This window comes from Lutra lutra, chromosome 14 (genome assembly GCF_902655055.1).
Source record: "Lutra lutra chromosome 14, mLutLut1.2, whole genome shotgun sequence".
Lineage (NCBI taxonomy): Eukaryota > Metazoa > Chordata > Mammalia > Carnivora > Mustelidae > Lutra > Lutra lutra.
In genome coordinates, this window is record NC_062291.1 from 55,502,151 (window position 1) to 55,523,603 (window position 21,453).

The 21,453-nt window shown below is 40.7% G+C and overlaps 1 protein-coding gene across 3 annotated transcripts in view; it reads left to right on the forward strand.

Annotated features, from left to right (window-relative positions):
* Window positions 1-21,453, forward strand: part of PLCE1 (phospholipase C epsilon 1) — a 327,344-nt gene that overhangs the window by 41,356 nt on the left and 264,535 nt on the right. The window lies entirely within an intron of this gene.

Sequence of the window (21,453 nt, forward strand, 5' to 3'; positions counted from 1 at the left end):
CACAGGTGCTGCTCCCAGTGCTGAGTCTTGTTTCCTATATTCATAATTGCAGGATGTGCCAAATGTCTAATTTTCACGTTCTAGTGTTTCCCAATTCCTTAAGACCTGGCCTTGTGAATAAATACCCAATCTAGAAAAACATGCCTTTTACTGAAACATAACTGGTGTATTTTTACTATCATCATCATCAGTCACAGGAGCTGATACTTACTGAGCATTTTACACATGCCAGACGTTGGCTCACATAATTTACGTACTTGATTTCATGCAATCCTCTCAGCTACCCTCCAGTATTGGTATGATCATTAACTTCAATGTATTGCTGAGAAAACAGAGTCTCAGGAAAGTCATGTGCCTTGGCCAAGGTCACTTAACTGCTAAGTGGTAGAGCTAGGATTGAACAGAAGACTTCTGTTCATTTCGGTGTTCGTTGATTGAGTTGCCACACTCACTGATGCTTCTGGACTGGGCTGTGTTCAGTGTGGCAGTTCTAACCCTGGCTCTGTGTTAGAACCACAGTGTCCAGGTCCTACTCCAGATCCTCTGAATCAGAATCGATAGGGTCAGGCTCAACGTGAATGTTTTTTCAGAGTTCTCCTGGTGACTCTATGGTTCTGTGGAGTTGAAAACCACTGTCCAGGAGCTTTAACTGAGCTCTTTGCTCTTTGATCAGGATGTTTAGGGAATATTTGCTCCGTTACCTAAAGACCCTGACCCTACTTGGGCTCACAGGAGTGGCAGGGCTGAGCCAAAAGCCTGCCTGAAAAGGGATGACCCGGAGGCCGTTCTTTCCATGTATTCAACCTACCATTCACCCAGCAAGTCCCCAGATTTGTTTTTGCCACCTTACCTGATTCCTCATAAAACCCGAGTCACAAGAAAGGTGATATCAGCGACACATAGGCTCCCCAGCTCTTCTGACTGAATTTTGCCCATGTAGGGAGAAAGGAGCTCATCACAGTAATGTGTCTTTCCAATTAAAAATGCAGGGATTTAAAAAATTCATGCACACCTGAAATTGAATGTTAAGAATGCAACAGAGTCCATAGTCTCTCATGGTTCACCTCCCCTTCCAATTTCCCCCAACTCTATGGACTCTGAAAAACAATCTGAGGGGTTTGAAGCGGCGGGGGGTGGGAGGTTGGGAGATCCAGGTGGTGGGTATTGGAGAGGGCACGGATTGCATGGAGCACTGGGTGTGGTGCAAAAACAAGGAATACTGTTACGCTGAAAAAAAAAATTAAATAAAAAAAAAAAAATGCAACAGAAATTTATTTTTTTTTTTTTAAATTTTTTTTTTATTTTTTTTTCAGCATAACAGTATTCATTATTTTTGCACCACACCCAGTGCTCCATGCAATTCGTGCCCTCTACAATACCCACCACCTGGTGCCCCCAACCTCCCACCCCCCACCCCTTCAAAATTCTCAGATCATTTTTCAGAGTCCATAGTCTCTCATGGTTCACCTCCCCTTCCAATTTCCCTCAACTCCCTTCTCCTCTCCAACTCCCCTTGTCCTCCATGCTGCAACAGAAATTTAAATGCTGCAAAGGGAATGGAAGTGGATTGGTTGAGAACTGTTATCATAGGCCACCCCCACACCCACTTACACAGGCATGAGGGTCATGTGTCTGCTGTATATAATTGCAGAATAATTTCTGGCATGACCATACTCATTCCTCCAGGTTCTGGAGCCACTTCTTCTCCTGGGAATGTCCACAGGTCCCTAGCTCCGGTCTGCCAGTCTGCCTCTTTCTGTTGGTCAGAGCCCTGAGATGGGTAATTATCAGTTGAAAAGGACCAAGGAGATGATGCAAATCATCTCCTCCCTTTTTAGTCTCTGGAGGCTGGGAGAGGTTGCCACAGAGTAAACTCCAAGAAGTCCTCTCTCCTGTCTGACTTGGTTCCAGGAGGCTGTGGACATATTTATGAACCCTTAAGATGAAGCTGGGGAAAGGGCTGACTGTCTTGTCCTTTCTGAAGGGAGAGTTCTGAAAGGGAGAATCCTTTTTGAATAGTCAAACTATACCACAGCAGGAATGAGTCAGTATTTTCTCAAGTATAGTATTCGTTCACTATCTCAGTTTTTAGTTTAGAGTCTGATAGAAATCCTTCTCAGAGTTGCACAGATGAATTATAGCCACTTCCTCAACTCCTATAAGTGGCTTCCTTCACCTGAATAATGTGGACCTTGATGGAATGCTCCCATTCCTGATCATCTCACACATATCCATCCTGGTTCCCCAATCAGATTATAAGTTGATTAAGGGCAAGAAGTGGCCATACCTTTTATCTACTCTCCATGACGCAAGCCTAATGCCAAATATATACAAAGCAGGACAATGTCATCTTAGGAACATGGTCTCTGGAGTGAGTCCACCACTGCAAGTCCACCATTTGCTGCTGGTGTGATCTCCAGCAAGTTCTTTACCTCTTTGTTTCTAATCACCTTATATGTCAACTGGAGGTAATCATATTTTTAGGGGGTTAAATGAAATGACACTGTGAAGTCGACAGCACAGTATCTGGCAAGGAGTGGGAGCCACTGTTCTCACTCTGGCAATTTATTATATGCTTTGTCATGAACATGTCCCCACCTCCTTCTGCTCTTTGGAACTTCTCCCATAGGGGCAGTTCATGGTGCTGTGAATTTGAATGTCTGTCTCCCTGTCTATGATGTGGTAGCTTGTACAGTCCTTCCTGCACATTTCAAGAATGTGTTGTGTGTCCAGTTAGTTCCTCTGCCTCCCATTGAAATTTTTTTCTTGTATGCCTTCGTCAAAATGACCCAATTAATTTATGTTTGCACAGCTGTGCAGAGAAGAATGGGAGACATTAATGAGGATTAATGCTTGCTGACTGGCTAACCATATTGGTATCCTCCTCCCTCTGCTTGTGAGAAATGAAAACCCTACCCCTTATCCAGTTTCAGCCACGCTCCTCCGGCTCTCCTGCTCTCCATTTATTGGCTTCACAAGATGGCATATTTTGGCAAGTGGCTGACATCTCTAGGTTGAAAGTTGGTTAAGGGTGTTTTTCCTTTTAAAAAATTCTCTCCCTGCCTGAATTTTGGGGGAGTTCAGGGTACTTAGAGTTATTCTGAATATGAAAGACATGAAGTTTCTGCCTGTGCTGCAATCATTCATGTAACCTGAGTTCTGTGAGCCTTGAGGGTTGGAACGTGGAGGAGGGGAGGTGGCCGGGACAGACAGGCCACCAGCTCCCATAGCATCACTTCACTGATCTCCCTGCCGTGGTCCACACGACAATTTACTGTATAACAATAAGTACAGCAAAATAGAAAACAATGAAGTTTTATTTTTTAAAAAAATCAGACTAGAAAAACTGTAAATTAGGAAGGAAAGCCAAACCAGCTCCTTTGTTACTAGTTCTTATTCTTCTTTCTTCCTTCTAAAATGTATCTTCTTCATTTTTTTTCTACTCTTTAGCAGAGAATTAAACTTCGGAGGCAATGAAAAATTTTTGAATGTTTAACATACATACCTTTGTCAGTATATATGTTGTTGAGTCCATATTTTCTCTGCTGTGTGTCAAGGCACCAACCAATAATAAATTCGTCTTCCCGGTTGTAACTTTTTAGGGATGATCATATATCCATTGGGCCCTGCTGTCCAGTGTTATAACAGATGACTGCTGAAGTAGCAAGATGTTTTATTTTCTCCTCCAGAATTTTGGTCTCCCTACAGGTTGGGTACAGTGTGGACCTTGAAAATAATTAAAATTTCACAGGTTGTGCAGGCTAAGCTAATTGTCTGGGCTTCATGGCATGCCAAGCCTCCTCTTCCATTACTAAGGGTTATGTCAAGTTCATGACATGGGTATGGGACGATGCTGGCCCCTTCCTGCTGAGCACAGTGAAAGGGAATCCAGCTCCCGGATGGACGGCCCCTGCACAGTTTAGTCACGTCTGGTGCATCAGTGGAAAATGTGACAGGCTGTCAGAGGCTGACTCTGTGATGATTGGACAACTTTCCCTTATTAGCTATATCGGGGCAGTTTAGGTTACATTTACCTCCACATCTTTGTAGTAACACCAGCTCTTTGACTAGGATTAGGCCAAAAAATGGAATGAAAAGGAAAAATGCTGACCCTGGACACTAATTTCAGGTGAATATATTCATGGCCACTGTTATTCACACGGTAGCCTTTAGACAGTATCAGCACTAGTATTCCCCCCGCCCCACTTCCCCAGATGTCCTGCATAATGGGAATTAGCAGATGGAAAGGCCTCATCCCTAGAAATGGGCCATGGTTAAAATGTGGCCTGAAAAGAATTGGAACCCGTAGGCAAGGTTAAGACCATCAGATGGAGCCCTGATGTAATAATAATGCACACCCTCCATTTTTACACAGGAGGGATTCAGTCTGCCCATAGAGTGACCTCCTGTAGTCATGAATGCTAATAGTGTCCCTCTCCTCTTAGTCCCCTCCTTGGCTGCTGATTCAAGTATAGCAGTCCCCCTAGGCCTCATAGGCCTCCTGGAGTAGTGTGGAGGTTTCTTCCCCAGTGACCACAGGACTCAGCATCAAGGACTGAAGCATCATTGGGAGTGAGGGGTGACTGTCCCCTGACCCTTCCATGACTGGACTAACTCATGGCTTAGGCAGGGCCCACCCTGAAAAGCTGTTCTCAGACAGTGGTACTGGGTCATTTTCTGGTCTTGACGAGGCCTATGACACCAATATGGTGTTCCGTCTATTGGTTCTTTTTTCTAGCAGCTGCCCTGGATGTGTTCAGAGCCTCAGATTACATATAGGTCCTGCAGAGTTCAGGCATCCAAATCCTTAACCCTAACCAACATTCAGCCCTTGAGCCCCTGCCCCGTCCCTGTCATTTAGGCCATCACCCCTCAAGCCCTTAGTCTTCAGCAATGCAGAGACACCATCATCTTTCAAAGGTAAGGAGAACCCATAATTTGAATCCCGATAGCAGAGCTCTTTGGAGGCAAGGAGAACTTCTTTGATTTCTTCTGTTTTTAATAGAGTTATTGAGATATAATTTTATATACCATAGAGTTCACCTATGTAAAATGCAAAATTCAGTGTTTTTTAATATATTTACAGATATGTGCAACCATCACCACAATTTTAGAACATTTTCGTCACCTCAGAAGGAAACTCCATACCCTCTAGCAATCACCCTCCATTCCCTTCATCCTGCCTCCCTTCCACCACCCAGCAGCATCCACTAATCCACTTTCTGTGTCTATTTCCCTATTTTGGACCATCAGATGAATGGACTCATATAGTATGCACTCTTTTCTGACTGGCTTCTTTCATTTAGCTTGCTACATTTTTAAATTTTAATGCCAGGGTAGTTAACACAACATAGTATTTTTAAGATTCAAGGTATATCTGCTCTGTAGCATGTATAGGAACTTTGTTTTTTACCTCTGAGTAATACTCCGTTGGGTGAACGTACAACATTTTATTTATCCATTCATCGGTTGTTGGACATCAAATTCTTTCCACTTTGTGTCTGTTATAAAAAATGCTGCTATGAACATCCATTTGCAAGTGTTTGTGTGGATATATGTCTTCATTTCTCTTGGGTACATTTCCAGGAGTAGAATTACTGAATTATGTAACTGCGTTTAACCTTTTAAAGAACTGCCAGACTGTTCCTCAGCAGCCGCACCTTTTACATTCCCACTAGCAGTGTTCGAGGGTTCCAGTGTTTATACATCCTGACCAACGTTTCTTAGTGTCCTGTTTCTGCTTCTAGCCATCCTAGTTGATATGAGGTGATATCTCATTGTACTTCTGATTTGCATTTTCCTGATAGCTAATGATGTTGGGCAATTTCTGTGAGCTTATTGGCCACTTGTACATCTTTGGAGAAATACCTATTCAAATCCTTTGCCTATTTTAAAATTTCTTTTATTATCAAGTTGTTTATATTTTGGATTTAAGTCCATTATCACATAAATGATTTGCAGTATGTATGTGTGTGTGTGTGTGTATGTGTGTGTGTGTGTAGGTACGGATATGGATATAATGAATGCAAGTCAAGAAAGTAGTAAAGAAGGCTTATAATTTTAATGCACAGTGAAATTTGTTAAATATTTTCTTTGGACATTGATCTCATTCTCAGTCTTTTTAAAATTTACCCACCCCCCATCAACAACGGTCTAGTCAAATTTTTTATCTTCCTTCTCCCCCAAATTCTTTCCAGACTCCAGTCAGTGTAGTCTCTACCTCCTCTTCTGCCTAAGCTTGTATTATATAGGCCATTTTTCTTATTACCTAAATTCTGTTCCCCAGAGCGGTGGCTGGGAACCAGATTGTCATCTGCAAACTTGTGCATTACACTGAAGGCATCCAAGGCAGGGCTGGTTGAGGAGGGCACCACTTTATAGTAGTGTACTTCATTATGCACAAGTGGTGGACCAGGCCTAGGCTGAGGCAGACAAGGTGCCTGGGCGGCAACTTTTAAGGAGGCACTCAAACTCAGGGTCTCAGAAGTGCCAGCTCTCTACTTATCAGAGAGTAGTACCTCCTTAAGTTTTGAGCTGTAGGCAACTCACTTGTCTCATCTTAGTCCTGGATAGAGGGTCTCTAAGAGTCTGTGGTTTAGAAATGCCTATCATCTTTTCAGCTCAGGAATGGCTTGGACTAATCCCTTCATAGACCTCCATGCAGATACTGTTAAAATACAAGCTAAGAATGGTTCTTCATGTTTAAAGCAATCGAAAAAAAAAATCAAGAGAAGAATAATATTTCCTGACATCTAAAAATTATATGGAATTGAAATTTCAGTGTTCACAAATGAAGGTTATCAGAACATAGCTGCATTCATTCCTTTTAGTACTCATGTATTTTCTGTAGCTGCTTACTCCTTTTAACAGCAGAGTCGAGGAGCTATAATTGAGACTATATGGCTTGGAAAGACTAAAGTATTTATTATCTGGTCCTTTAAAGTAAAAGTCCCCCTGTTTTAGAACATCCCTCTCCACCTGGCTAGTTTCTACCCATCCTTTAGTCCTGAGCTTAGATTTCACATCCTCTTGGTGCTCCTCCCTGTGGGCCTCTCCCCCACCGTGGACCCCAATCCGAGTTTCACTGACAGTCAGTGTTAATGCATATTTCTTGAGTAACTCCTTGAATTATAAATAAAGGCAGTTTCCACGCACTGCTGACGTCTCCTTCTGTCCTTCCCCAGACCCAGTTCAGGCTTAATAGCTGACCTCCCCCTGACCATCAGAGCTTGGAAACACTTTGAGCAATACCTAGGATAGAATCACAATTTTCCATTGATATTCAGAAGGGTCTTTTTCAGTCCTGTGAACCTAGAGACCCATGCTTGTCACCTCCACAGACTTGGCCTGAAAGACAGAAAGGAAACATTTTTCCGTCTCCTTGCCCCTGATCCTCCATTTCAATTGGCTGCAAAAGCCCCTGGGAAAGTTGCCAAATGTTTTGTGCTTACAAGGCAGGCATCTGAGACTGCCATTGTCTGCAATGGGCCAGAAAGTAAAGAAGCCCCCCTCCTCTCAAGATCCTGGAGCTCTGTCCCTGTCCTTCAGCACCCCCAGTCTTTACAGGCAGAGATTTCCATCATGGACCAGAGGGAATCTAGCTGCTGTTTCTCAGTGGTGGTCAGGGTTGGGGTTGGTGAATGTGAGGGATAGGGATAGCTTGCTGTGTTGAGGAGATCATTCTTGAGTTTGGAGGTATTTGATCAGTGTCTTCAATCCGTCTGATCTCCAGTACTCTCATTAATAAACATGGGTCAGCCCTCTCTCTCATACACACACACCCAAAATAAGACTTAAATATCAATTCCACCTTGCCCATTAACTGGTTGTATGACCTTAAGCAAGTCACTGTAGGACCTGAGGTTTTAGTTCCTCTGGGTATAAAACAAAGTTAGGTTGGCTCAGTTGGTTAAGCATTTGAGTCTTGATTTTGGCTCAGATCTTGTGTTGTGGGATCCAGCCCCCCATCAGTGTCCGCGTTCAATGTGGAATCTGCTGGAGATTCTTTCTCTCCCTTTCCCTTGGTCCCTCCCCCTACTCATGCTCTCTAAATAAATAAATACTTTAAAAAAAAGTGAGGGCAGACATGTATTCACTGTCTGTCAGACACTGTTGTATAATTTGTATATATTAGTACATTATAAGTTATACATTTCTTCTTAGCTCTGAAAGCCCAAAAGTCTGTGATTTTCCTGATTTAAGTCTTGACCCTGGATTTATGGTTGAGTAAATATTCTACCTCCCCCAGCAGTGCCTCCTGGAGATTTGATCTGGAGGGAACACTGTCATTATCCAGCCCTTGCAGCAGTGGATGGGCCCAGGAGAGGTGCCTCTTCATCAGTGGCTGAGCCCTACAATGTCTGTAGCAGGAAAACAGCAAGCACTCGGTGGGCTCTTATTGTGTGCCAGGCACTGCGCTTTCCAGACATGACCAAGGTCACACAGTGTGAGGACTCCAACCTGGCTTGGGCTGTCTCCAAAGCCCAGACTCATAACCACTCCTCAGAGGTTCCTCTGGAAGATTCTGATGTAACTCATCCCTATAACTTGGCGGAGGTTCTGTTCCCTTATTAAAGTGAGCAAATGTTGAGCTGGATGAGCCCTTGAGCTGTTTCTGTCTTCAAATGTGATCTGGGTGTGACCTTTGGATGAAATGGGAGAGATGAGGAACAATACCAAATCTTAATGTGAGGGGTGTGTTGGCTATTGAAATGGCTAAGATTTATTTTTATGACTCAGCCTGCTAAGGGGAGGAAACCAAGCCCGAAGGTTTGAATTTTTAACTGAATTGCTGTAATTTAGAAGTACATTTTGAAAGTTTTATAAGTAAGCAAGAACAAAGTCCAAAGCAAACTGCACACATCTGACTCAGAATCTATAGTTTATTCATGATCATGCTGAAATGACCCAAACTGGTGGGAGCATAATTTAGTATTTTTCCATTTTAATTTAAAGTTTTCTGTGATCTTCCAGGGTTCTGACCAACTGACCTGAGTATGAAAAACATTACTCAGAAACATTTCTTTCCATAGTCACACCATTAAAGTGAAATTTTCACATCATTCACAGGGCTGTGAGGCTGGAGAAAAAAAGGTGAGGGGGGGCTGGTTGTGTAGTCAGATGCTAGGCAAACATTATAAAATGTCCCTCCAATTATAACTTTTCTCCTCTTACTCCAGGCTCTGAGGTTTCAGCATGAGGTACCTGGAGGGAAAGGGGATTCTGAAACTATTCTAGAGGCAGCAAAACAAAGCTGGAGTCAGCTATTTCCTTTCAGAAATGCTGCAAGCATCCAGGGGAACCTGCTTACTGAAACCTGACCCTTTGGTTTCCCCATTGTGATGCTGGCCTAGTTTTCATAACTTCATTTTCAGCGTGAGATTAGGTGACTTTTATCACCGACACCTACTTCATCTTATCCCTGTGTTTTAATAAAATAAGGAATCAATTTGTCTGTATACCCTGTTGAGTAGCCTAGCTTCAGAAAATTTAGCACCAAATTATAAATGGTGACACTTTAATAGTGAGTGTGGATGTGTCTTGAGAGCCAGCATGTGGGAGTTTGGCAGTTGGAAAACCCCATGGCCTCACTTTTTCCAGATTGTGTACCCTTCCATCAAATAATTTCTTAGCCTTGAAAAACTCTTCTATAACAAGGGAAATGTTCATTTGAGCTCTAAATTGGTGAATCCAAAACTTGTTTAGTAGCAAATTCATTATTTTTCTCTTTAATGGGGCCAAAGAAAATGGTCTCAGGCCCTGGATGGACCAGCAAGTTCTCCTTTTGATGGCCACATACCAAATAAGGACACCGTAATGTGGGTATGACTCTGCCATGACTAATATTTTGTGAGGATAATGCCATTATTGTGGCGACCATAGTTTCCAAATAAAAAGTTGGGAACTTTTTACTGAGAGGAGAGAGGCGCAGAATATTTGAAATTGAGACTGACTCAGGAAATCCAAAATGATTGGTCTTGGAGTTGCTGTTGATCACAATATAGAGGGAAAAAAACATGAGTGAATTAGAACACATCTATTTTGTTGCTAGAAAAATCAGGAGCTTCCAAGTGAATGACTTGGTGTAGTGGTAGCGAATGTGTTGTAACGACAACACATTAGAAGCCCAGAATGGAATCCAGCAAGTGTTTTTCTCACAGTTTTTTGTTTTTCTGTATTTTTTCCAAGTATTTGGTAGCTCCTGTGCCTTGGAAGTATAAAGGTAGTAAAATAGATTTCTTTGAGATACTTGGATATGCTCAGCTAAATAAGAGCTGTCCCTTTCCAAGAAATCACCTTGAAAAGCAGACTCCATTTTCTGCTTGTGCCACCATTATGCAAAATGTCTTAATCCTTTGAGCTTGGATTGACATTTTAGAAACAGTCCATTCAAGCATCCTAGCTAATGCTGGTTCAGGTCAATGTTGATGTATGACTGTGAAGGATAGGGTTGGTTTTATTAGGGGTCTTATAAACAGATTGGCAGTAAAAGGGGGTATCTGGAAATGTTTTGAGCAAATGTAAAATTGTTTAAGTTCTGTGTACAAACTATAACACAAACTTAGTCATTGCTTCATGATCTCACTCACTGTCAAGGGGTGGTTCAGAGGTACCTATAAAGCCATACAAGCCTTTGGTTTGGACTCAGCCTCATGGGCATGAAGCTCATGCAAGAGGTGAGATTGAAATTTAGCTCCATCTCCCCCACCCTTTTTGGACAAGTGCCCTTGTACAGAGCACAACATGCCCAACCGTACAAGGTAATCCTGGGGCGTACCATGTGGAAGACCATCAGAAGAGCTACTGAAGACCAAAGGTACAGTTGGATTTTTTCTTGGATTCATATATAATGAATCTCTTGGATTCGTATATAATGTGCTCAGCACAGTGAAGTCCATTAAGTTCCATGGGTTTGAAATATAAACAAACAGTGTGAATGCTTTTATAGGTAAGTATAAAGTTAGTGTTTGATAACTTCATGAACTATGGAATTCTTGAGCCTGAAGGCCTATCTTCTAAAACCTTATTCACTCCCTCATTTATGGATAAAGTAGCCAAGTCCCTACAGAGTGGAAAGTACTTGACCAGATTCATGCAGCTAATGATGAAGACACAGAACTAGAATTGGATCTTTATCTCTCAAATAGAATAAAAATATATGATATAGCCTTTCACAAAGTAACTGCTCTTATTAATGTCACCTGATTCTGAACACCAGTGCCTTTGGGGTTCCTGGGAGATGTGGATTCCTGATATGGCACCTGCCCTGGCAGAGCACATGGTGAATGATGGTGGAGGCCGATGTGCCTGTGCTGTCTTTCCTTTGTTCCATGGTTTTCCCAGATTGTAAATGACCGTGGTTGGTGCATAGCTTTTTCTGTGTTCTCTAGTCCATTCCAGTTTTCACAGCTTATCCTATCTTCAGTGCTTTAAGGAGCTGGCTCATCTTGTTGCAATAATATTGTCAGTTCTTTAAGTACTCCGAGGTGCCCTTTAAATTTGGATGAAGCCAAGTTTTGTTGAGTTCATTTCTCCCCTTAGTCTAGTTTCTTTCCATCTTTCACTTGGCAGGTAGCTCTCTCTGGTTAACGACTAGTTCTTCAAAGCATACGGAGCAGCCGTGGGATCCCTCCCAGTCTCTCAGGAGAATATTTTCCCGTGTTCTTTTTCTCTTATTTATGGGAAGTAAAGCCAGTGAGAGACACTGAGCCCAGCAGGAGGGGTCAGACTGGGCCCAAGGAATTGAGCCAGCAATCCCAGGCTCATAAAACATTAGCAGTAGAAGGGCCTTGGACACTGTCAAGTCCAACTCTTCATTTTACAGAGAGGGAAACTGAGGCTCAAAGGAAGGCAGTGGCCGTGCCTAGGTCTGCTCAGGCATTAGTTCCATAGCCAGGCCTGGAATCCGGGTTGCTCTCAAGCCAACTCTCCTGCCTGGTGCCAGATGCCAAACACTATTTCTGACCAACAGGCGAGGAGCTCCATTGATTGTCTTGTAATGGTTAAGTTATTCAAGCTGTAAGGCTCCATAGTAGTTAAGTGAGCTCTGGAGCCAGATTGCCTATGATCAGATCTGACTCTTTACTTACTCACACTGTGACCTCATGAAAGTTACTTAACCTCTCTGTGTCTCTATTGCCTTACCTCTAAAGTGGGGACAATAATTTAACCTACTTCCTAGAACTGTTAGAAAGATTAATAGGTTATATTATATGTTAAATGTTAACATATAATGTTCTAAATGTACTAATGTTCTAAATGTTAACAAAAATGTTCTTAGTTTTAAAGCATTTAAACAGTACTTGACACTGCTGTTGTTTTCTTTTTGATTCATAAGCCTCAGTTTTTAACCAAAATTCTGTATTATCTCCTTATATATACAAAGTTTTCTCTAGGAACTCTGATGGAATAACTCTGAATCAGGGATATAGTCTCCAGGTGCCGTAAGAGTGGCAGGAGGGTTTATGTAGTCTAAGAAGGCTTCCTGGAGGACTTGGGATATCATTTGAGTTCTGTCAGGAGTTAGGATTCTTCTGCCTGCAGTGGGCAAAACATTCTGTCATAAGAAAATTGACCACTTTTCTCCCTTGCAGAAGTGCATCTTTGATTTACTCCAAATGTCATGTTGATTTCAGAGGCCTTCTGCCATCTTGCCTTAGCCATTTTCCCCCAAGGAAATTGTTTCATATGAAATTCAAAGTGACATAATTTCTCTCAATACAATAGAAATTTTCCTGTTTTGTTTTCAAAGCACGTTTTTTGAAAATTGCCTTCTATACTTTGCAAAAGGTTGTTGGCCACATCTCTTGATGGAAAGCAAAAAGGACTGGTTTGCTTGTTCATATAGTTGGCTTTTAATAATGAAATAAGGACCCATCTAACTGATTATATGAAACTAAAGCTAGGAAATCTTTCATCTAGCCTGTGAGTCCCCTCTCTAGGCTCTCCCAACCTCAATCTGTCCAGGTGCCATTACCTGAATCCTGTTTCCATCATTCTCTTACTTTCTTTTGTATGCAGTGTTGTTGTATCTACATCTGTGTTTAAGAACTACATACTAATACTAAATACCACTACATCTTATACTTTAAAATAGTTAATTAGTTGTATGTCACATGACCTTCACCTTAATATAAAAGACTATGCATTTTTTAAGAAACAAAACTAAAGATCATAAGGGTGGGGAAGAGAGAGGTAAACAAAAAACAGACTCTTAACTATAGACAATAAATTTGCTAGTTAGCAGAGGGGAGATGAGGATGGGTGAGTGGAACAGGAGATGGGAATTAAGGAGTGCACTTGTGATGAGAACCAGGTGTTGTATGGAAGTGTTGAATCACTATATTGTACACCTGAAACTAATATTACACTGTTAACTAACTGGAATTTAAATAAAAACTAAAATAAATAAATAAAATAATAAAAAATTTTAAAGATTAAAAAATAATAGAACTATGCATTTTAGTTTTAGTTGTCTTAAAATTTTCATAAAAGCATAGTATGTGTAAGCTTCTTACTTTTTATGCAATATATTTCAAAGTCTTATTTATACTGTTGTATGTTGTTTCAGTTTGTTTTGTATAACCCTCCTCTGTGTAAATATAGCATAGCTTCCTCATGCATTCTCCAATTGATATACATTTAGATGTTTTTATGTTTGTATTATTTTTAACAGTCCTTCCTTGACTGTTTTTCTCAATGTTGCTTGTTTTACCTGTCCAACATTTTCTCTTGGACATATATCCAAGAGCAGAATTGCTGGAAGATAGGGCATGTGAATATTCAGTTTGGAAGATAGTGATAAACTGTTTCCTAAAGTGACTGTACCACCTTAGAGTATATGCCCTGCCCCTCCCCCACACCACATGACCTATAAAAAATTCTCCAAACCTGAATCCTCTCTAATATTTGTTATATTCCAACTTATTTTTGCTGTTCAAGCAGGTTTAAAACATTTCTCTGGGGTTAATTTGGCATTTTCCTGATCATTAATAATGTTAATCATATCTTCACATTGTCATCGTTGTTTTGTTCTTTTTGTTTTTGTTTTTAAAGTAGCCTCCACACCCATCACGGAGCCCAAGGTGGGGCTTAAACTCATGATCACAGATTGAGAACTGAGCTGAGATCAAGAGTCAGACACTTAACTGACTGAGCCACCCAGGCACCCCATCATTGTTTCTTTTTCTATGAAATGCCTTAGATCTTCTGTGCATTTTCTGTTGTGTTGCTTGTGCTTCTGATTGTAGTTCTTTAGATATTCCTGATATCTGTTTTTGTTTGTGTGTATTGCTAATATTTTTCCCACTTTTAATTATTTTTGTAAAATTAATCTTGATAACCAAAATTTTTAATTTTAATAGTCAAATTTATTTAAGTTTTTATTTTATGGTCAGTGCCTTTTAAGAAACTTTTCTCTACATGAAGTCTAAAAGATACTCATTTGCATTGTTTACTAGGGATTTTATTTTTGACAATTTAATTCCCTAGTCTGTTTAAATCTTTTGTATGTGGTGTGAGGCAGAGATCTCACTTTAATCTGTTTTCATATCAATATCCATTTGCCAGCTCTAATCTGACTTGCCATCTTGTTATATATCAAAGTTTCATACATGCATCCATCTTCTCTGAGCTCCTAACCTAGTTCTTTGGTTAGTTTATCCATCATTGTGCCAAAGGTGTATAACAGCTTCTTTTCAGAATCCTTACTATTCTTTACCCTTTAATCTTTGCTCTGATGATGATAATGGTGATGATCATGATGGTGACTGAAGCATCACATACTTACAGAGAAATAGGCAAACAATACGAAGTGAAACACAGTGATGTAACTGGAATCAAAATCAGCAAATGAAACATTAGCACCCCAGAAGCCTTCCTTGTATTACCCCTTAGTCTCTTTCTCTGTCCCCCAAAAGTGACCAGTCTTGTCTTCTAATGCCATACATTCATTTGGCCTATTTTTGAGCTTCATATAAATGAATTCATAGGAGGTACCATTTTGTATGCTTTCTTCCCCCAGCATTATATCTGTGAAATTCATCCATGCAGTTGTAGTTTGTGTATTCTGATTGCTGTTTACCATTCCATTCAATTTCATGAAGATCCTATTCTTTATCCATTCTACTGTTAACAGCCATTTGGGTTGTTCCCAGTTTGAAGCTATTATGAATAGTACTATTCTGTTCCCTGCCAGTCTCCAAGCCCTTGCCTGAGCTGATTCCCTCTTCCCATCATTCTTCCATTCCCTCCACTACTTAAGACCCTGGCCATTTTACAAAGCCTTGGTAAGTATGGCCCATTCATTTTGTAAATCTTGTAAATTTTGTAAATTGGGATGAGACCATCCCAATATACCAAGTTACTCTCTGTCAGGGCATCTAAAATTGTAGCCTATAAATTGAACCCTAAGTGCAGTACTTGGAAGGTTTTTTGCAAAAGAGGAAGAAGGAGGAGGACAAGGAGGGGAAAAAGCTGAGGGGGAGGAGGAGAAGAAAAAGAGAAAGTTTTACAAAGCAATTAGTATCTAGCAGAGAGGAACTAATCAGGTCTAATTACCTGCCAAGGAAGAATTTGAAAAATTTTTTCCTAAGTGTGTAAACATTGAGTTCACCTGTAGCCATATGCAAGGGAAGGATGGAGTAAAGTCTTCCTAGAGTTTGTGTAAGTCAAAGAGATAATTGTGATAACAAATTTCCATTTCATCCTTCTTCAGAAGAAAGTGTAGGCCAGGTTCACAGCATGATGTAATGGAGAAAATGACCAAGATTGTTAATGACTTATGTGCTTCTACCCTTAACTATTGCTAGTTTATGGGATGGGATACTTAGAAGAAGTTGAAGCAGATTATTAATATTTAGTTGACTTTAATGCTGTCAGATGGCTAGGTAATGGAACTTGTTAAAAAGATTTCCTCAGGGGCGCCTGGGTGGCTCAGTGGATTAAGCCGCTGCCTTCGGCTCAGGTCATGATCTCAGGGTCCTGGGATCGAGTCCCGCATCGGGCTCTCTGCTCAGCAGGGTGCCTGCTTCCCTCTTTCTCTCCCTCTCTCTGCTTGCCTCTCCGTCTACTTGTGATCTCTCTCTGTCAAATAAATAAAATCTTAAAAAAAAATATTTCCTCAATTACTCTTTCAGATTAGGGACTTTGGGGACTAAAAGGTCCTGTGAATTAATAGTGGCTTGAACTGCATCATTTTCTCACAATGGGACAAGGATTTGAATACACTTAATTAGAAAATCCAAGCCAAACAAAAATAATGTAACACTGATTTGTTCAAACAAGTAAAAATGCTCAGATTCAAATCGGACATGACATTTGAACATTATTTAATTCATTCATTTAATCAACAACTATTTGTCAAGGACCTGCTTCTATGTACTAGGTACAGTTAAGGAGCTAGAGAAATAGTGAACAAAACAGAAACATCTCTGTACTGTTGAAGTGTGTTAGTTGGGACATAGGTTCTCTGTCTTTAATAATGACCAAAAATAATTGTGGCTTAAATAAGATAGACATACTTTTTCTGGTCACTTAAAAATGGTCTGTGGTTATTTAGAAATTTTATCCTACAACATCATCCAGGGGCCCAGGCTCCTTCTGGTATATTTCCTTATCCACATGGTCCAGATGGCTCAACATTGCATCCATATTCTCAATGGCAAGAAGAAGAAAAGGAGGGAAAAAATGGCATGCCTATTCCTTTCAGAGGACACACCCCAGAAGTTGTCCACATAACTTTCTAAAACATGCCATTAGCCAGAATTTTGTTAATGGTCACTACCTAGCTCCAAGGGAAGCTGGGAAATGGAGTCTTGATTCTGGAAGATCATAGAGATAAATTCAAGTGTGTTATGTCTATGGCAGGATGTATACTGGAGGACTAGTAGTCTCTGCTGCATTCTACTAAAAAGAAAAACACATTAGAGAAAAAACAAATATTATATAATCAGATGATGATTTGTGATAAGTAAAGCAATGTATAGAAATAGAGGATAAGGGAGAAGAAAAAAGATGCTATTTTGATAAGAGATAAGAGAAGAATTCTCTGATGAGGTGATATTTTATCAGGAGGCATATAGAGAATATGTAACTCTCACATTTCTAAGCTCACGAACTTGCAGAGTTACTTAGAAGAAACTGAAATCATAATTGTAGAAGAGAATCACAGTTTTTCATGAGTAAGAATCATGCTTCATGATCTTGCCAGCTGCCTTGGCTTATCTGGGTGATCAGACTTCTGCTCCATCATTGTAGCTTGTTGTAAGAGAACCTGATCCATCTGAAAAACAGCTATGTTCATCAGAAGGATATGTCATTCCGCAAATACTGGAGATGAGCATATGCATCCCAGAACAAGCCAGAAATTTCTGATTATGTGGTCAAACACTGGGTAGTGCTAGAGATCAGTAGGCATTATGAAAGTACATTCCTCATCATGAGACCACTGAATTTGAAACTTAAAGTCATCACTAGTAAAATAAACCTGGACGGAAAAATGGAAATGTGCTGGGACTGAATGGAGTCCATAATGCTTGAAAATAATGTCGAACATCAATATTCTCATCAACAGGGACGCCTGGGTGGCTCAGTTGGTTAAGCAGCTGCCTTCGGCTCAGGTCATGATCCCAGCATCCTGGGATCGAGTCCCACATCGGGCTCCTTGCTTGGTGGGGAGCCTGCTTCTCCCTCTGCCTCTGCCTGCCATTCTGTCCGCCTGTGCTTGCTCTCTCTCCCTCTCTCTGACAAATAAATTAAAAAAAAAATCTTTAAAAAAAAAATATTCTCATCAACAGTGACATTGAACAGTGACAAGGAAACACATACAGACTCACCAGTAGGCTTATGGTCATCTGACTCACTTCTTGAAAGTCTTTGTATTTTTTTAATATTTATATGTTTTATTTTTTTTAAAGATATTATTTATTTATTTGACAGACAGAGATCAGAAGTAGGCAGAGAGGCAGGCAGAGAGAGAGGAAGGGAAGCAGGTTCCCTGACGTGCAGAGAGCCCGATGTGGGGCTCAATCCCAGGACCCTGGGATCATGACCTGAGCCGAAGGCAGAGGCTTTAACCCACTGAGCCACTCAGGCGCCCCTGTCTTTATATTTTTATATATTATCTCCCTAAGGCATTAAATTTTTAAAAAGGTAATACATATTTCTTATAGAGAAAAAATGGTGTGTAAAATCTTAAAAGTGATTGATTCTTCCTTCTGTAATCTCCCCCGCCCTTATTTTACCCCCAAATTAAGTTTGTTGCTTCTGGCTTCAGACCTTTTCCTGAGAATTCTATATAGGTTTTAAGCTTCTTGTTTAACTTTATAACTCTTCCTACCTGGGAGAGTGCTTTGCATAGAACAGGTTCTTAGTACATATTGATTGATTTGATTAGTGATTGATTAATTAGAGTTCAGGAAGGAAAATGCCCAAATGGAAACCTAGAGGCTTTTGGGAAACCAAGAGCAATATTTTTGAAGTTGCCTTTGACAAGAAATATTGCTAATAACCTTTTAAGGAACACTCTGAGTGCTATTTTTCTACTCCCTCCTTTCCTCTTAGTACAAAATCATGAAGACATCATGAACAAAACCTTGAGAAAAGCTTTGTGTGATTCCCTCTCCCACATCCTCCCTCTTAGTGAAGAGCGTGTGGAAGGAGGAGGTGGGCACGACAGGAGAGGGGCCTAGCAGAAGATAAATCTTTAACTTTGTACTGGCTGACTCTAAAATTTGCTGTGGGGTGTTTTTATTGGTAATTTCTTTTACAGATGTTTTCAGAGAAAGTTAAATTATGCTGGTAAAAACACATCTAGACTCCACACTGCAATTTAAACATATTGTATTTTATTTCCTCAAGCAAAAGGGCTGGGAACTCTTTTTTTGTCCTTCCCTCTCTCTTTTTCTTTTTAATTAAAAAAGGAAATGGACCAAAGAAAGTCCAAAGTGTCTTTTCCTATCTAGACTGAAAAAATTAGTTATTGCTTTGGGAATAGAGGTAGTGAGCATCATGTCTCATTTCTAGTTAACCAGTAGTTGCCTTTAAATATAAAGAACAATGATTTTGGAAAACTAAAAAATATATAGTTTTATGGTGTGATTCATATTATTTCCCCACAGTTTTTTATTTTTTTATCCTCCAACTCCATGACTAAACGTTTATTTGGCACTTGCAAACTGAAAAAGTCTGGGCTGCAGTAAGCCATTTGCTGTTTCTGATTAATTGCCATGGATATGCCTTTCATTCCTCCTAGTGAACCTGAAGTGTACTGTCTTGAGGAGTGCTTTCCGAAGGGAAAACTTTTGGAAGGCCTTCCTTTTCTTTGGGTTTTCATAATAGTGGAATGTGTTATACAGGCAGGCGAGTGAGCAGTTAAGAGCAAGGCTCTGGAAGCAGGCCCTGTTCCACCGTTAACTCACAGTGGAGCCTTCAGCAATTTACTTGATCTCCCTAAGACTTAGTTTGTCTCACCTGTAAAATGAGAATAATGGAAATAACACCTAATTCAGAGAGTCATGAGGTTGGATATCTGAAAAAGCATTAAACATAGCACGTGGTAATTGTCCCAACAGATTTCAGTGGCTGCTATTGTGATTATGACCTCTCTCTCTGACTGTCACTGCTATGCCTAATGGACTGTGAAGTCCTGTGGTAGAGTAATGTGCTGTGTCTGAGCAAAATATGTGCACATTACTGGTATCTTATGTAGCACATGTGACATTTTTACCCTGTTAAATGAGAGTCATTTATAGCCCATTGCCGATCCTACATTGTAGCCCTCCTGACCCAGTCCTGTATACTAGCTTTTGCATTGCATCTATCAGTAGACCCTCAGGATGGCTTGCGTTGAGCAGGTCCTCGAGAAGGGTTCCTTCCTTCCTTCCTCTCTTCCTTCCTTCCTTTCTTTCTTTCTTTCTTTCTTTTTCCAGAGGGAGAGAGGGTGGGTGGGGGGTGAGGAGCAGAGGGAGAGGGAGAGAGACTCTTAAGCTGGTTCCACACCCAGCACAGAGCCCAATTCGGGGCTCAGTCTCACAACCTGAAATCATGACCTGAGCAGAAGTCAAGAGTTGGACGCTTAACTGACTGAGCCACCTAGGCACCCCTCAAGAAGAATTTCTTGAATTGCACTGGGAAACTCTAGGTGGAAGCTGGATTCCAGCCTGCACCAGAGTAAAGGCTCTGTCTTAGAAATATCCTCACAATTGTTGAATGAAAGCCGGGGACAGGGCTTTAGGATTTTGCATTCCAACCCAAACTGGGGCTGCCAAGGTGCTAGTCACCATAATAAGAGCCAGCCTTCCAGTCTCTGAATAAAGTTGAAAACTAGAGCAGATTTGGAAAGCAGAAGTAAGTCTGTTTTACAGGGTGGCCAGATTAGTTTTTTTCTTTCTTTTTTTCTAAGTAAATATTTTTAATTAGAAAAAGTAAATGGACAGAACTTGAGATTCAGAATCATAATACCATAATTCAAGTTGAAGAAACAGGGAGTAGGAGTGTCCATACAAATGATCAAATCATCAAGGGAAAAATGTAAGTCTGAGAGTCTCAGGATATAATTAAGAAAATCTTAAAATGTGAGGGGTGGGAACAGTCAGCTCCACAGGATTCAACTGTAGGTGATATCAACCTTGCTGATCTTTCCAGTCAACAAGGATGAAATCAAACCTAAGTAAAATGAAAAAATGCAAAATCTTTGTCCAGTCTATAAACGAAGAGGTGGCAAATCCTCCCTGCTAACCCTGGGCTCCTGGAAGCGTTTGGGGAGAAAGAGACCATGCTAAATCCAACAGAGTGTTCCCTTTCCCTCTGCTGGCCAGTGCTCCTTCCCCCAATTCATCTCCACTAAATCTTCGATTTCCTCTTCCCCTCAGACCTCTGTTTTTCTGGGATTTCAGTTAAGAACTGCAAATGTCCTCAGAGAGGAGTTAAGGTGGTGCAGTGGTAGAGGGACTCTGAGCTTGCCTTGTCCCTCCAACACAGCTAGATCACCATCCAACTATTTAGAACAACTAGGAAAGTGATCCAAGGATTAAGAAAACAGTCTGCATAGTTGGAAGGAGAGAATACAGCAGATGTGAGGCTTATCTTAACAAACAGATGAAAGCACACCTAGTTAAAGTCCCACACACTCCCCACTACAAGCAAGGAGGACCTCTGTAGAGGACAGAGCAGTGGGAAAGAGAAGCCAAAACACAACAGCAGAGTGTACAGAGCATACACCAGAAACATTTACTGAAGTGTTTGTTGTTGTAACGGTTTATTTTTTTCCTTTCTTCTTTCCTTTTCTGGACAAAATTGCCAGAGAAATTCACCCCAAAAGAAGGAATAGGAGGTAGTACTCACAACCAGGCATTTAATCAATACAGATAGATACAATACAGATATAAGTAAGATGTCTGAACTAGAATTTTTAAGAAAATGATTATAAAAATACTAGATTGAAAAAAAAAACAT